The 17,185-nt window shown below is 33.2% G+C and overlaps 2 pseudogenes; both read left to right on the plus strand.

The window, feature by feature from the left end:
- The first annotated feature begins 1,850 nt into the window (after nt 1-1,850).
- On the plus strand, nt 1,851-6,469 carry LOC111992074 (monocopper oxidase-like protein SKU5; annotated as a pseudogene).
- A 3,570-nt stretch (nt 6,470-10,039) lies between these two features.
- LOC111992073 (monocopper oxidase-like protein SKU5) lies at nt 10,040-16,785 on the plus strand (annotated as a pseudogene).
- Nucleotides 16,786-17,185: the final 400 nt, after the last annotated feature.

The raw sequence follows: 17,185 nt of genomic DNA on the forward strand, positions 1-17,185 counted from the left end.
ATTAGCACTGACGTGATTGAGGGATTGGTGATTGTCACCACATTTAATGCATCCCACCAAACCTCTTGACTGTATTTATGTGGAGAAGAACTTTGAACATTGCTGCCTTGGCTGCCACAACTCACAAGGGGTTTGGGAAGATGTCTGATAGGACAAGCACTTAAGTAGTGGCATGGATGATCAACAAATGGAGGGCCAAGATCATCTAAAGGGAGCTATATAATGTAGGAGACCCTCTAGGGACGAGGGAGGAGGAGGGAGGGAGAAAACACTATAGCAACAAGAATTGTAAAAATATCCTAGTCCAAAGGAAATATATTTGCGGGATCACTCTCCTCGAATTTTGTTGAGGAATGTTTTCTTTACATAAAATTGTTCTTCTTTACTTTCTTACTGTCTTTGACCCATGGCACACGTTCTTGGATCCATTGAAGCCTAGCTTTTAAGCCCACTCTCTACAAATTCATTGTATTGGGCTCTTTGGGCCTTAACCCGTTCATCTTTTGGGCTTAAGAACTAAAACCCACCCTTATAGCAACTATTCAACCAAAAAATTTAACAAAAATAATAAAAATATTCACAATAGTGATTGTATTTTGGCAAAAAAACTATTTTACTACCAAAGAACTAGAAAATCATGCATAATTGGAGAAGCTAAAACTAAATTTTTTGCAACTACAATAAATTGGTATAAAAATCAGTTGACTATAACAAATTGTTAAAAACAATATACAATATTTTATTAAGATTATATTTCTTCTTTCAATTAAAGAACTCAAATTCTCTCAATTCTTTTATTATTTTAATGAATTGTTTATATTATTTTAAATGAAGTTATAAAAAAAAAAAAAGAACATTTGATATTGGATGTATTGTAAAGTGAGGTGGTAAAATAGATAAAGTAACTTTTTGAGATGTTAAAAGCTAAAATTTTTAGCACCACCAATGTTAATGCACTCTAACTTCAAAAAAAAAAAAAAAAAAATCTTAACCAGCTAGCGTAATATTAAAAAAAGACATTATTTTGGTTTTGTTTGTTTCTGTTGATAAATGATTGCATCTTAACTTATTTAGAAATAACGATTTGAGTATTTATAATTTTTTAATACTATATGGATGCCTATTTGGAGTTTTTTTTTTTTTTTTTTTTTTTCTAGCCCCCGCTAGCTTAAAATCCTCAATTTGTTCCTGTGACCTCTGATCAGTTATAATCCATTGGTTTACCAGTTTGAATTGATTGGAACTTCCCAGGAAAATTGAACAACTCAGGAATTGACTGATTTACTAGAACTTGCAACCATTTTTAAAGCAATGAGGGGTCCTTGAATGCTCCATAACCCACATGAAAATTTGTCTTGTTATCATGTAAACAATTACTAACCTTTGGTCAATGACAGGCAAAGAACAATTGACAATTATACTCCAATAGGACAATCAGACCAACAAATGTGTGAAAAAGAAGGAAAATTAATATTACATGACTGTATCCAGTCTCAACAAGGCCAGCTTTGATCTCTCTTTTTTGGCCGAGGCACAAGCGACAAGAATAGTTGAACAAAGCTATGATATAAAAGAAACATTTTGTTATTGTCACAATCTCACTATACTTTATAATCTGCCCGCTTGCTTGGTTCAAAATTGCATTGAATAACCACATTGTAAGAAGGAATCCACGTTGGTACAAATGCTTGGTTCTTTCCTTTTTTTCTGGTTATTTTATTTACTCACTTTCTTAGTAAGATCCACCCCTTTAGACCACCTCTTGCTATATACATTTAAGCTCAAAGTCCATATATATATATGTCTCCCATCTCCAAGTGAGGTCAAAAGGAAAACCTTTCACCATTCTAATGGCTTTCACTGGTTACCACATGGGCAGTGTTGCATTTGCAACGTTGATTGCAATGTTTGTTGCAGGAGCCAATGCTATTGATATCTTTCTGTAATGGAATGTTGCCCTTGACAATACCATCCAACCTGTGTCCCTAAAGCAACCTGTATAACATATTTACTAATGCTTTCTTTGCATGTGAAAAAATATGCAAGTGTTATGTGCCTTTTTTACTATGACAATGAGATATAATTGTTGTGTGAACAGGTAATCACCATCAATGGGAAGTTCCCAAGACCCCTAATCAATACCACAACCAATGATTTTGTCCAAATAAACATCTTTGATGATACCGGCCAAAGATCCTCTGAAGTTTAAGTTAGAGAACTTTTCACAACTCTAGAATGCCAAAACTGTGGTGAATTATGTGTACCTTGTTTTTTGAGAGCCTTGGGTTTTTATATTAGTCTAGAACCCTTTGTTTCTTGCGTAAGAAGCTTTTTCCTTACGGAGAAGATCATTATTAATGGGTGTATCTCTTAGAATCCCTCTAATGTTGGGATTTTTGTCATGTTGGGATTTTACTGACTAGGGTTAATCGTGTGACGCAAGTCGTTTCCATTTAGGATTCCTTGGAGGCCTTGAGATCCGTCCATCATTCATCCGTGTACCTTGGATCCGCCCACTTAGAGAGACTAACCGCCCACTGATCTAGTATTGTCAGGTTTATTCAAATGGACTTGTCATCTCCAAATTTTATACCCTTCAGTCTTCAACAACATGAAAGAGCTGCTACTCTTTAAATGGTATATATAAACTTATGTTAAGAAATAATGAATTTAATCATTTAACCATTATTCTAACAGTGATGTTATTGGTGTAGGAATGGCATACAACAACGGTTGAACTCATGGCAAGATGGAGTGTCTGGCACTAATTGCCCAATCCTACCCGGCAAAAACTGGAATTATGTGTTCCAAACCAAGGACCAGATTGGCAGCTTCTTCTATTTCCCCTCCATCAACTTCCACAAGGCTGCTGGAGGGTTTGGACCCATACGTGTCTACAATCGTATTGTCATTGCTGTGCCCTTCCCCAAGCCAGAAGCTGAGTTTGATCTTCTTATTGGTCATTGGATATTTGATAGCTACAATGTCTCTGCCTTGAAAATTTTATTCATGGTTATAAATTTTTTCTTTCTCAGGTTTCTTTAATGCTAACTCATATATATATTTTTTTTTTGGGAACATGAAATTGTGATATAGTTGACTAGGTCGTTGATAATGGAGGACAAGCAAATGGCGTTTCAGGCTATTCCTGATATCATTTTGATGAATGGAAAAGGCCCTTATGGGCATCCACTCTCAAAATCCTATGAATCTTTCAGTGTTACAAAAGGTACATAAAAATAGAAAATAGAAAAAGATGTGTATTTTCCGTTTCCAATTTTGCATATAGTTCTTTTAGAACCACAGAATTTGCTAGAACTTGATAATATGTGTCTGTGATTAATTAGTGAACCATCACTTTTATATAGACTCATTGCTTATAATCAAGCAATGATCACACATATCGTGAATATAGCAAAAGTTGTGTCATAGAATTGGGCTGGTTAGGCCGGTGGTACAATAAAACTATGTATTGAGTTTCATTTGTGTGTCATAGCAGGGAAGACCTATAGGTTCAGGATATCGAATGTGGGGACTGCTTTGAGCTTCAATTTCAGGATTCAAAACCATCAGATGGTGATAGTTGAAACAGAAGGATCGTACACCAATCAGATCACATTGGACTCACTGGACGTGCATGTTGGCCAGTCCTACTCTGTTCTTGTCACGGCAAATCAAAACGAGGTTGATTATTACATTGTGGCAACTCCTAAGTTGCTCAACAATACTGGTTCTAGAAACCTTAATGGTGTGGGGGTACTACACTATTCCAATTCCATTACAAATGTTAGCGGGCCTTTGCCAGCCGGGCCTGATCCATTCGATCTAGAGTTTTCAGTGAATCAAGCTAAATCCATTAGGTAATGTACTTTTCATCTATCCTGGCCCAAAAGGCTCAAACAAAAAAAAAAAGAAGGCAAAAATGCAAAACTGACCCTCTAATTTTCAGTCTTTTTCATTTCAGTCTTTTAACTTTCAGTTTTGTCATTTCAGTCCTCTAACTTTCAATTGTTGTCAATTCGATATTTTGTTAACCATCTGTTAAGTATCTCCGTTAAATGAGTAAAACCACGCCATTTTGGCTTTTCTTTTCATAATTAAAAGAAATTAAAAAAACTGTAGTTAAAAAAAAAAAAAAAAAAAGCTCTGTACCTCAGAATCTCACACGTCACCGTGTGCGTGTACATTTGCGCTATCTGGTCGTCGGTTATCAAAGAATCTGACTCCGACAACCATATTGACTTGACTTCTTCACGCACTTTCGCCAAAACCTCCGGATGCGAGTCGAGGAGAGTCACGACCCAGAGGAGCGATGAAGTGGAAGCGTCTTGCGCAGTGAAGAGGTAGCTTCCGATTTCAACGTTGCTGGTGTTTGTCGCCGCCGCCGCCGTGGTTTCGCCGGATTCAGATAAAGCTGTTAACTTCTTCACAGTCTCTTGCATCCAGAAATCGATCAAGCACGTGGATTGTTTTCCTTTCTTCATGTTCTCTTTGCTCTGTTCTACGCAGACAGATTCTTCAACTTCGTTCGTGTTTTTTTTTTTTTTTTAATAACAGTTTTTTTTAATTTCTTTCAATTACAAAAATTTTAAAAAAATAAAAATAAAAATAAAAATAAAAAAAAGCCAAAATGGCGTTGTTTTGCTCATTTAACGGAGACACTTAACAGATGGTTAACAAAATACCGAATTGACAACAATTAAAAGTTAGAGGTCTGAAATGACAAAACTGAAAGTTAGAGGACTGAAATGAAAAATATTAAAAGTTAGAGGGTCAGTTTTGCATTTTTGCCAAAAAAAAATTGTCAGGAAATAGCCAATTGGACAAAAGTTAGGAACAATATCTTAGATACTGTTCGTTAGGTTCTTATTTTAAAATTTAGCCATATGACTGTACTTAATTAAAAAAATATACTTTTATACCATGAGAAAAAAACCATATAGTTAAATTTTAAGAGAGGAACCTAAGGAACAATATTTAAATACTGAGCCTAAGTTTTTCTCTAACCAATTTTGGATTAGAAAGCTAAACAAATATGTGTGTGTTTGATTAAAGAGGTGCTTTTTTTTAGCATCACCCCGTTGCTGTCTTTCAAATACATCATGTTGGTTTTGTAGAGGTCAAGAGAACGGAACCCAATTTTTGGAGATATTTTCTTCTTTACTTTTCTTAGTTAATAGTATGCGAGTTTGGGGTTTGAGTGATAATCCAATAGTATCAACATGTTTAGTTGAACCCTAGCTACTTTCCCTTATATATCTAGCAAAAGAGAAAAAACGTGTCTAGATCTGATTAGTATTCTAAATTTTATTTTTCAATTATAACTTTCTTAACATATAGTTTATCTTTGTCCATGGAAACAAAAAACCAAAAAAATTAAAAAAAAAATTTACCTTTCATACTTGCTTTATTTTGATTGTTAAAATACATAAACTAGTACAATTTTCCATGTATGCTTAACATTTGGATTTCGGCACTCACAATCTCATATCCCTCATTTTATTCACGAGTAGGTGGAACATGACCGCAGGAGCTGCGAGGCCTAACCCACAAGGAACCTTTAATGTAACAAATGTGACCCTATCGCAAACCTTCATTCTCCAAAACTCTGTGGCTGAGCTTCAAGGCCATCCTCGTTATGTTGTCAACAATGTGTCTTATTTAACTCCAAATACCCCGCTGAAACTTGCTGATTACTTAAACAATGGGTCTCGCGTGTACAACCTTGATCAATTTCCGGTCAAGTCTGTCAATGATAATGCCTCATATGGAATTTCTGTCGTTACTGGGAATCACAAGGGTTGGATAGAGCTTGTTTTTAAGAATCATTTGGATGTCATGGATTCTTGGCATTTTGATGGTTTTGGGTTCTATATTGTTGGGTAAGTGTGATGCGTATCGTTGGTGAAATTGATCTATTCTATAGTTTAAATTAAATATTACATAATATATATATATATATCATGATTCATGTGTTGGAAAATTATAATTTTAGATATAGAAAATACGTTGGAAACAACTTGTGTCATAATCCTAATATGGTTGACTATGCATTATGGAGAAAAAATTACACGTCTATGTGATAAATAACTACATTAGAATTGTGACAAAAAAGTTGTGGTTTTAGAAGAACTTGTTTATATATGTTGTTAACATTCGTACAAACGGTAGTGCATTACCTTAATTGTTTGTTTGCATGTTTAGGTTTGGCAATGGAGAATGGACAGAAGAGTCTCGCAAGACTTACAACCTTTTAGATCCTGTTGTTCGATCTGCTGTACAAGTGTACCCGGGAGGATGGAGTGCAGTTTATGCATTCCTAGATAACCCAGGAATGTGGAACCTAAGGTCATAAAACTTGAAAAATTGGTACTTGGGTCAAGAACTCTACCTCAGAGTTCATGATGATGATCCTAATCCTGCCAAAGAGCGCCCACCACCTCAAAATCTCCTTCGATGTGGTAATTAGTGCATTTTAATAAGCTCATCCTTTGGTTTTTAATATAAACATTATTCCTTATGGTATTTGTTAAATTACCGATTGTTCCAAAAACTTCAACTATTGGAGTATGATGAATTTAATCATTTAATCACACAATTCTAATAGTACTCTAGCTTAGTCACACTCATTATTATTGGTTAGGACAATGACCGCTTTTGTGGTTACCTATTTACAGGTATTATGATGATCCTCATTCTCTTCCTCCAGCAAGTCCACCATCTCAGGCTGCAGGGTAGAAGAGATATAGTGATTAGACCCATTCCTATTCAGTCTTGATGCAATAATGCCTATGTATAATCATTGTAACCTTGTAATTGAATCCATCATTTTATCTGGTACTGATATTCCGCAAAGTTTGACAATAATTTTTATTTTTAACAGAATACTATTCGGTTTCTCGATCATGACAACTATGAGAATGCTATATTTTCTTTACTTCGATTTTGACCGTGCCCGAGAAACTACTTATCATTTATTCATGTGGATTTTCAAGAAGAATAGGTACAAGTTGAAGTTCCTTAATTATGTCTAATTGAAAGATTTTACTGAGCAGTGAACTACTGCAGGGCAAGAGTTCTTAGGCCATTGACTCATTAAGCTTATGTGATCATCTTATATCATGCTCTATCTAGAAAGGAAACGAATGCAAGGATTTACTTTGAAAACATGGACCTTGTCTTTTTAAGAGAATATTTTTATTTTTGTTTCGGAAGAAACTAATTCGGTCCAATTCAGTCCATTTAGGTAAATTTAGGTCCATTTGATCCAATACGGTCCAATTCAGTCCCATTCAGTCCATTTAGGCCCACTTCGGTCAATTCAGTCGGATTCTGTCCACTTTAGTCCCATTTAGTCTATTTTGATATAGTTTGGACCATTTTGGAGTAATTGGGCTTTAATTTAATTCTTTTTGTAGGTTTCCCTTTCAGTTTTTGGATAAAAATTTATTTATTTTCCTTTAATTTTTGAGTTGAAAAGTATGAAATTTTATTATATTTGGGCCCATCTCTTTAGTTTTGGGCTAAAAAATACAAACAAAATTGGCATTAGAAATTAGACATATAAGTCTTAAAAAGCAATAAAATGATAGATATTCAAAAGATTACCTTAAAATTCAAGTTTCAATAATATATGCATTATACATATATTTGGAAAGAAAAAAAAAATTACTATAATTCTAAAATCATATAATAATTTAGACTTAATATAACATGTTATATGTGTTCCATGGAAAGAGAGTGTATATTTAAAAAAAAAAAAATAGATACTTTAAAATTAGTCAACCGATTATAGTATATTAAAAAAAAAAAATTTTAATAATGTATTCTCCATTTGTATATAACAATATTATAATTGTGTAATTTAAAATTAAATTACGTTTTTCATATATATGGAGCATTTTAATATTAATTAATTAAAATTGATTTATATTACAACATAAATGTAAAGATGTTGGAATTAATATGGAAGATAAAAAGTTAGTAGAATGTTTAATCCCACATTGAAAAGGAAAGAAACTCTTTTATTCTTTTTAATTGTGGTGATTAATGGGCTAATATATATTGATTCAGATATTAGACTAAATACAAACGCAAGAGAGAGGTGAAGGGAGAATGTGTCAAAAATGGAAATGAATTAGTTTCTTGGATCCTCCTACTTGACAACCCTTTAGGTTTATCTACCTAATAATTTGTTATAGAATTCATATTTTGAAAATCTCACTATCAAATTACATATTCTATATGTTCTTAGCATTCATGTTAATTGAATGTTATTTACCACTCGATTCATAAACTTATCTTTTATGCATTATTTTAAATTACAAAAACTTGAATTTAAACAATCGGTTGATAACATGATTATTAATCTTTGATAACCTTGAAATTTTGCAAGCATGGAGAATATACAAAGATAATATAATCTAACAGTGGATTTGTCAAAATTCGCATCCAATTAAAAAATATTGAATGATATAACATTAATTAAATTTATACCATGTGTAGCTTGAATCCAACCATATATATTGTAGGGTCACAATTTGTAGCTCAAGCCCTAAGAATATGGGATATAGGCCCAATAAGCCCAGTACAATGAATTTGTAGAGAGTGGGTGAAAAAGTTGGGTTTTTGGTGGATTGGACAACGACTAGTAAGTATTTCAAAGATGAACAAGTATGAAGCACACGTAAAACTCGATGAAATGATTGTCCGAGGAGATGGATTATGAATTAAACCACTAGTTCTGAAAGTTAATACAGTTCTTAGTGCTATAGTAATTCATTTTTTTTTTCTCTCTTTTTTTTCCCATCCCTTTCTTATGGGACATCTTTTCCCTTATGTAGTTCCTTTCAAACTATCTTGACCCTACACATGTTAATCATCTAGGCCTTCACTTGAGTGTATGTCCCATCAGGCATCCTTTTTGGTTTTCGGTGAGTTTGTGATAAGTGATACTACACTGTTCAGGGGTTTTCTCCACATAAATGTAGATAAGAAAGTTGCTGCAATGCATTTAATGCGGTGGTAGCAGCTTTTCCTTTAAATATTTCTGAGTTCCTATCGCCTTTGTATGTGCCTAGATCTCATCCTTATCGTTGAAATTTCCTGGAAGGTCACCCAAATCGCCTAAATACAAAATTGATCAAAATTCATCGCATCCGAGAAGGAGATCCTCTTCGGATTATATTCCTTCATTCTTTCCTTATGCAATTCTATATTTCGGTGCCCCTCCCAATCATTTAATCCTCCTCGGATATATCCTTGCCCTTAAATAAGACCCAAGGCCCAGTATACGAATTTGGGCCCTTATTCCCACATATATATATATATATATATATATATATATATATAATTTAAATATAAAACATCACACTTAAATTTATTGCCCGATTATTTGAAATGTTTGCTTAAAGTGATTGAGACGTTATATTAGATCGATGCTTTTCTAAAATTCTTTGAGATAAAAGATATAAATTGTATTGATAATCTGAATAAAGAATCCTATACAAGGTAGAGACAGGCCAGAGGCTCCAGCCAGGAGGAAAACCGACACAAGAAAGATACTTTTCTAAAATTCTGATCAACAAAACCTGTTATCAAAAAATTCGTGGAATAAACGTTACTCTAATATAGAGTATTATTAAATCACATCATGGGTAAACTTCTTCAATAAAAAAAAGAAAATTCATGGGTAACAAAAACAAAAAAACAAAAAAAAAAAATCCCTTTGATTTCTTCATTGATGCCAGCTAAAACATTGTGCTGAATAAACAAGGCCTGCAGTAGAAGCAAACACCATTTGAATCTTATTTCAAATCTTTGACATATACTCATTTGGTGTTCTCTTCCTCATTTTTTTATTTTTAATTTTTAATTTTTATGATTGACTCTTTGTGTTCCTTGAAGTTTCAACACTTTCATTTTTATTTATTTTTGGTTGTCTACATCAAAACCAAATAGGAAACAAATCTATTTGAAGTTCAAATAAATAGCTATATGAGCCAACAGGAGGGCAAGGTAATCAGATAAAGCCTATGCCATGGCTTGGCCTTATGATTGTTCATGGCTAATTGTGTGTGCAACTGTTCTTTCTCTCCTGAAAGCAGCCCATGGTGTTGATATTTTTCTGGAATGGCACATCGCAATTGACACAACAATCAAGCCAGTGTCCATGGACCAACCGGTAATAAATGATACAGTAACATCTTTTCCAAAACCCCATGAAAAGGGATAGCTGGAATTGGTGGTGGCTTTGTTTTGCTTCTTTGAATCTTAGGTGTTTTTTTTTTGGTGTGTTTCATGCAGATCATTACCATCAATGGAATGTTTCCTGGACCCCTTATCAATGCAACGACCAATGATAACATTCATGTAAACGTGTTCAATGATATGGATGAGTCCCTACTGATATCATGGTGTAGAGCTCTCTCTCTCTCTCTCTCTCTCTCTTACATAATTGGTTCTCTTTTAGGGAAACAAACATTGAAAATGAAATTTCAAAAGAATAATAATATCTTTCAGCTATTTTTTTTTCAACATAAAACCATATAAATAGAAATCGGAGTAGTTTTAAGATCACAAATTATTCCATAATAATTTTTTTGTCACAACTCTGATATGACAAACTGTGAGTAGTTAACCAGTATTAAGATCATTTACATATGGATTCACTATTTTTTCTTTACCAATCATACTTTGTCACATTACAATTATGGCAAGAAGTTATAAAATATTTTATGGTCCTAGAATTTTTCATAGAAGTGTTTATAAGATAAACATAACATTCATCTTCAAAACGGAACATATTCTTATCTACCACAACTAGATGAGAAGAGAAAATTTAGATATAGATGAATACCATAGCGGTGGTGCAGGAATGGCATACAGCAAAGATTGAACTCATGGCAAGATGGAGTGTCTGGCACAAATTGCCCAATCCAGCCCAGTAAGAACTGGACTTATGTGTTCCAAACCGAGGACCAAATTGGGAGCTTTATTTCCTCAACTTTCCATAAAGCTGGTGGTGGGTTTGGGCCAATTCGAGTTTTGTGTCGGGAAGTCATAAAAGTACCCTTTCCCAAACCAGAAGCTGAATTTGATCTTCTTATTGGTGATTGGTATAAAAAAAGTTACAAGGTATACTTCCACTTCACCATCTTTTGGGACTAATCACATTTATTGACACTTCATTTTATAATTTTTTTATATATTAAAATTGATAATAATTTCAACCTCATATTATATGCTATTTAATAAAAGTTGGGTCTAAAAATATGATTATGTCAAATGATTATATTCTCTTTACAACAAATGGTTAAAAAACAAAGTTTCGAGAAATTTAAAATTCTACTCCAACCACAGTTCAATTTAGGCAAAACTCTATTAGCTAAATTTTAAGAAATATAAAATTCTCCAACTAAAATTATATTAAAACAAATTTCAAGAATTTAAAAATTTTAATTAAATTATTTTTGATCATCTATCATAATTTTTTTATTTTAATATAATAGAATTTACACATTACATACGATCCTTAAGCCAGGTAGCCCAATGTATGTTTGCATTTCGATAAGTTAATTACANATGAATTTGTAGAGAGTGGGTGAAAAAGTTGGGTTTTTGGTGGATTGGACAACGACTAGTAAGTATTTCAAAGATGAACAAGTATGAAGCACACGTAAAACTCGATGAAATGATTGTCCGAGGAGATGGATTATGAATTAAACCACTAGTTCTGAAAGTAAATACAGTTCTTAGTGTTATAGTAATTCATTTTTTTTTTCTCTCTTTTTTTTCCCATCCCTTTCTTATGGGACATCTTTTCCCTTATGTAGTTCCTTTCAAACCATCTTGACCCTACACATGTTAATCATCTAGGCCTTCACTTGAGTGTATGTCCCATCAGGCATCCTTTTTGGTTTTCGGTGAGTTTGTGATAAGTGATACTACACTGTTCAGGGGTTTTCTCCACATAAATGTAGATAAGAAAGTTGCTGCAATGCATTTAATGCGGTGGTAGCAGCTTTTCTTTTAAATATTTCTGAGTTCCTATCGCCTTTGTATGTGCCTAGATCTCATCCTTATCGTTGAAATTTCCTGGAAGGTCACCCAAATCGCCTAAATACAAAATTGATCAAAATTCATCGCATCCGAGAAGGAGATCCTCTTCGGATTATATTCCTTCATTCTTTCCTTATGCAATTCTATATTTCGGTGCCCCTCTCAATCATTTAATCCTCCTCGGATATATCCTTGCCCTTAAATAAGACCCAAGGCCTAGTATACGAATTTGGGCCCTTATTCCCACATATATATATATATATATATACAAAGTTTAGCTACAAAATTTATTATAGTCTGAGGTTACAGTCTTACTCAATATTATTAACATTACGTACTATTTATTTAAAAAATTTAATTGCTGGATTGTATGTTCTTTACGCTTTTAATACACATATCAAATTTTGTACCAATCAGATATTATTTACTATATGATCTATAAAATTATATTTTATGCATAATTTTAAATTACAAAAACTTATAATTTAAATAATTTATTGATGACATAGTTATTGATTTTTAATTTTTTAGATTTTTTTTTGCAAGCATAAAAGATATAAGAAGAAAATGTAATTCAATGGTAGATTTGTCAAAATTCATTTTCAATAAAAATATATTGAGTAAGATTATAGTCTAAGACTACAATCAATTTTATAACTAAACTTTGTTCTATATATATTAGAACTTTTTTTAATATCATCTAGGATTATATGTATTAAAAAACATAAGAGAATTTTTTTTTTTTTTTGAGAATTAAATAACAGGAGTTTACATAGCTTATTAACTTTTTGTTAAGAGCAGAACTTTTTAAATCTCGTTTTCAACTAGGATTATCAAATTATGTATTAAAAACATAAGAGGATAATTTTTATATATATACAGAATTAAATAAGAGTAGTTTACCTAGTTTTAACCTTTTGTAAATCACTCACGTACCCCACATTTTATCTGGTATGTGTTAATTCAATTTAGTTATTCACCTATTTCTTTTAGGGCCGGCCTTAGGCCTTTGTTACAAAAACTCTCACCCCTTTATAAAAAGTCTACACCCTAATTTGCAAAAAAAAAAAAAAAAAAAAAAAAAAAACCTCAAAGTTTATGATAATAATTGATTTTTTTTTTTAAATGTTCATACACTAATTTTCTCATCTCTAACTATACACTATTTTTTGAGGTTTCTTTTTGTAAATGTGTCAAATCATTAATGATCATTAATTTAATTTCTTTAACATTTTGAGACTTCAATTTTTAAAACTAATATCCTACATAGTAGATTGTGAACATTAACCATGTGATCTCTCATGTGATAAAATTATTTTTGATCATCTATCATAATTTTTTTATTTTAATATAATAGAATTTACACATTACATACGATCCTTAAGCCAGGTAGCCCAATGTATGTTTGCATTTCGATAAGTTAATTAGATGAAACTCTATTAAAATTTCAAATGACTCACTAAATATTTGATAATTTTCTTTTATATATAATTTTTAATTAATAAGTGCATTGCAAGCTCATACTACTAATGTTAAATAAAAGTGGTAAAAAAATGTGACAGGATATCAGGTCCTCGATGAACACCACGGTTATAGCCAATAGCAGCGTCCCAGATATGATGCTTATGAATGGCAAAGCCCTCTATCAAAATCCTATTGAGTCCTTTACTGTCACACAAGGTACAAAGACAAAATTTCTGACTGTCCAATGGGCCATTGGGCCAAACTTTTTGGGCCCATTGGGCTATTCAACATAGTTATAATTTTTTTTGACAATATTATGGTTTTATTTAGGTAAGACATACAGATTTAGGATATCCAAATGTGGGTATTGCGTGGAGTTTCAATTTCAGAATTCAGAATCATCCAATGGTGGTGGTTGAAACAGAAGGATCTTACACAAATCAGATAGTCTCTTGATGTGCATGTTGGCCAGTCCTACTCTGTTCTTGTCACAGCCGATCAGATCACTGCAGATTATTACATTGTGTCTAGTCCTAAGATGTCTAATGCCACTGAAATAAGTGGGCTTGTCGGCATTGGTGTGCTACACTATGTAACTCTACTACGGGGAAAATAGTTAACTAATTTTTTTTTTTCTAACTATCTAGTTAGTTGTTCCGGTTTCTTAACTATATTACTTACTAGCATTTCGAGTCTAAAAGACTCAATTTTGGCTTATAAATCGAGTTTTAAAGACTCGATTTTTATAGTCTGATGTGGCATCTTTTTCTCACGTGGAGACCACCTAAAAATCGAGACTCAAAGACTCGATTTACAATTCAAAAAAATTTGAAAAAATTTTCAGCCTCCAAGTCTCTTGTACAAGCCAAAATACCAAAAAAAGAAAAAAAAAATACAATCAGAGAGAGTGAAAGAATCCAGAAAAAGATCAGATCAGATTAGAGCTCAAATATGTTCATCAGTGAAGAAAAAAAAAAAATCCAGAAACAGCGGCCTGGGCTCGCGAGGCTGAACGGATCAGATCAGATCAGAGAGAGAGAGAGAAAGGCCAGATCAGAGATCAGAGATCAGAGAGAGAGAAAGAGTCAGATCACGGCCTGGGTCGCGCAACCCAGGCCGCGCGGCCTGGGCTCGCCTGGCTCACGCGACCCAAGCCACGCGAACCCAAGCTCGCGCGAACCCAGATTTTTTTGTTCTTCTGCTCTAATTTCTTTTTTGCTGAGCTGCTGTTCTTTTCTTTTATATATTTTATATATGGGCTTATAAATCGAGTATGAGAAACTCGATTTCCATGTGGACGCCACGTAGAAAAAGTGCCAACTCAGACCCGATCAAAATATGAAAATCGACTATCAAACACTCGATTTATAGCCCCTAAATCGAGTCTCTTAGACTCGAGATGTTAGTAAAAAATATAGTTTGAAACTAATGACAACTAACTACATAGTTTGAATTTTATGGCTATTTACCCATTTCGTCCACTACCCCTCCTACTGGGCCTCTTCCAAGTGGGCCCGACCCATTTGATCTCGAATTCTCCATCAATCAAGCTAAATCCATTAGGTAACTATTAAAGTAGGGATGTTTCACTACATCTTCTTTTTTCCGATTATGGCTAAGTTTATTTTTAATGGAAGTTCGAGGTTTTCATCTACAATATATGCATTCTTATATTGCATATAACAAGTCTAGGGATAAGCTTCTTTTACAATGGTTGGTGTCATTAGTTATGAGTAGTACGTAATAAAAATGATATTAGTGATAGATCTATGTGAAAGTCATATTATTACAATTGCAACATGCCACCTTAACAAGTTGTGAAAATTGTTATAAAAAAAATTGTGTTCTTAAGATTGCTTTTTGGGCATGACTGAGGCCCGTATAATTGAGGAGTTATTATAGGTTACAAGGTATGATTTAGGCTCTTCTGATAACATTTCCATATATTTAGTGTACCTATTAGAGTTTGCTCTTTATAGTACCCGGTTGAAAGTTAAAACCCACATGAACGGACATAGAATGCTTTCTACTTGGCTATTTTTGTAACATTGTATATTTTCCATAAATCTCTAACAATTTCTTGTATTTTCTTTGTTGTGAAGATGGAACATGACAGCAGGTGCTGCAAGGCCTAACCCACAAGGAACTTTCAATGTAACAAATGTGACACTATCTCAGACCTTCATTCTCAGTGCATCAACAGCAAAGATCAATGGTGCACCTCGCTACACAGTTAACAATGTTTCATATCTGACCCCAGATACCCCACTAAAACTGGCTGATCAATTTGCCAATGGGTCTGGTGTTTACGTACTCGATGAGTTTTCAACTAATTTTACGAATCCTGAGTCTATGGGAGTTTTTGTTGCAACTGAAAAGCACAGAGGCTGGATAGAACTGGTGTTTAAAAATGATCTAGACGTTATGGATGCTTGGCATCTTGATGGTTTCGGATTTTATGTTGTGGGGTAAGCCTCTTCATTACTAATTCCATCATGATTCATGAAGCTTAATTGGATTTTCCCTACCATCAGTTGGCAAAGGCTGAAGGCCACACGGTTTGTCAAAACACTAGGCCATGCTCTTATCTTGTAGGAGTCAGGACCGTAAAACAATAGGTCAAGGCTTCAGTCTAGTGCACTAGAATATTGAGCAGGTTAACGAGAATTGGTATGATATCAATTTTGGATACATGTTGTGTTCGTATCACGTATGGTGGTTCATTGCATTGGACAAAAGCCAAATCTAAAATAATATTGCTAAATTACGTGATAAATGACGGTTTGTTTCAAGATTTTAAATTATTAGGAAATATGATGAATTAATTATTTAACCATTATTATTCTAACATTACTTAATGTGTTTTGTTAATCTATCTTTAGCTTTGGTAAAGGAAAATGATCACCTAAATCACGCTCTACTTACAACCTTTTCGACCCTGTTGTTCGTTCAATCGTTCAAGTCTCTCTCTCTCTCCAAAATAATAGTTGTAATTTTAACTAGAACCATTTTTCCCCACAAGACATAAGGCTTAGGGGCCTTACAACACAAGGTAGTAAATCTAGTGTAAATGTTTATGTATACCCTGGGAGATGGAGTGCAGTTTATGCATATCTTGACAACCCTGGAATGTGGAACTTGAGATCACAACTCTTGAAAAATTGGTACTTGGGCCAAGAACTCTATCTAAGAGTTTACGATGCTGATCCCAACCCTGCCAAGGAGTGTTCACCCCCAGAAAATCTCCTTCTATGTGGTTAGTGTATGCCCTATTTAATAAGTTATATGACTTGTTTAAATATTTCAATAAATCATGTGATTTATATAGGTGAATAATTTTATAAATCACTACATAGTGGATTAGAGAAGATTCATTCAAACTGATTATGAGAAAAACATTGTCCTTATTCTCCCTCTAATATAGTTGACCTCTCAACTTAACTTTTAAATCAATTTCTTCATCGAATTTGTTCTCATTTAAATTTAACAAAATTAACAGATGTAACAAATTGTACATTTGTTAAAAAGTTATTATGAAATGCAAAAAATCTTAAAATCTCTTTATAATAAGTTAACCTTATTTTTATCTTCTTTTTGTCGAAGTTAACCTTATTGTACATTTGTTTCGGTAGCTTATTTTGTTTCTTAATGCTGTTTACAA

This window comes from Quercus suber, unplaced genomic scaffold, assembly GCF_002906115.3.
Source record: "Quercus suber isolate HL8 unplaced genomic scaffold, Cork oak 2.0 scaffold_176, whole genome shotgun sequence".
Taxonomy (NCBI): Eukaryota; Viridiplantae; Streptophyta; class Magnoliopsida; order Fagales; family Fagaceae; genus Quercus; species Quercus suber.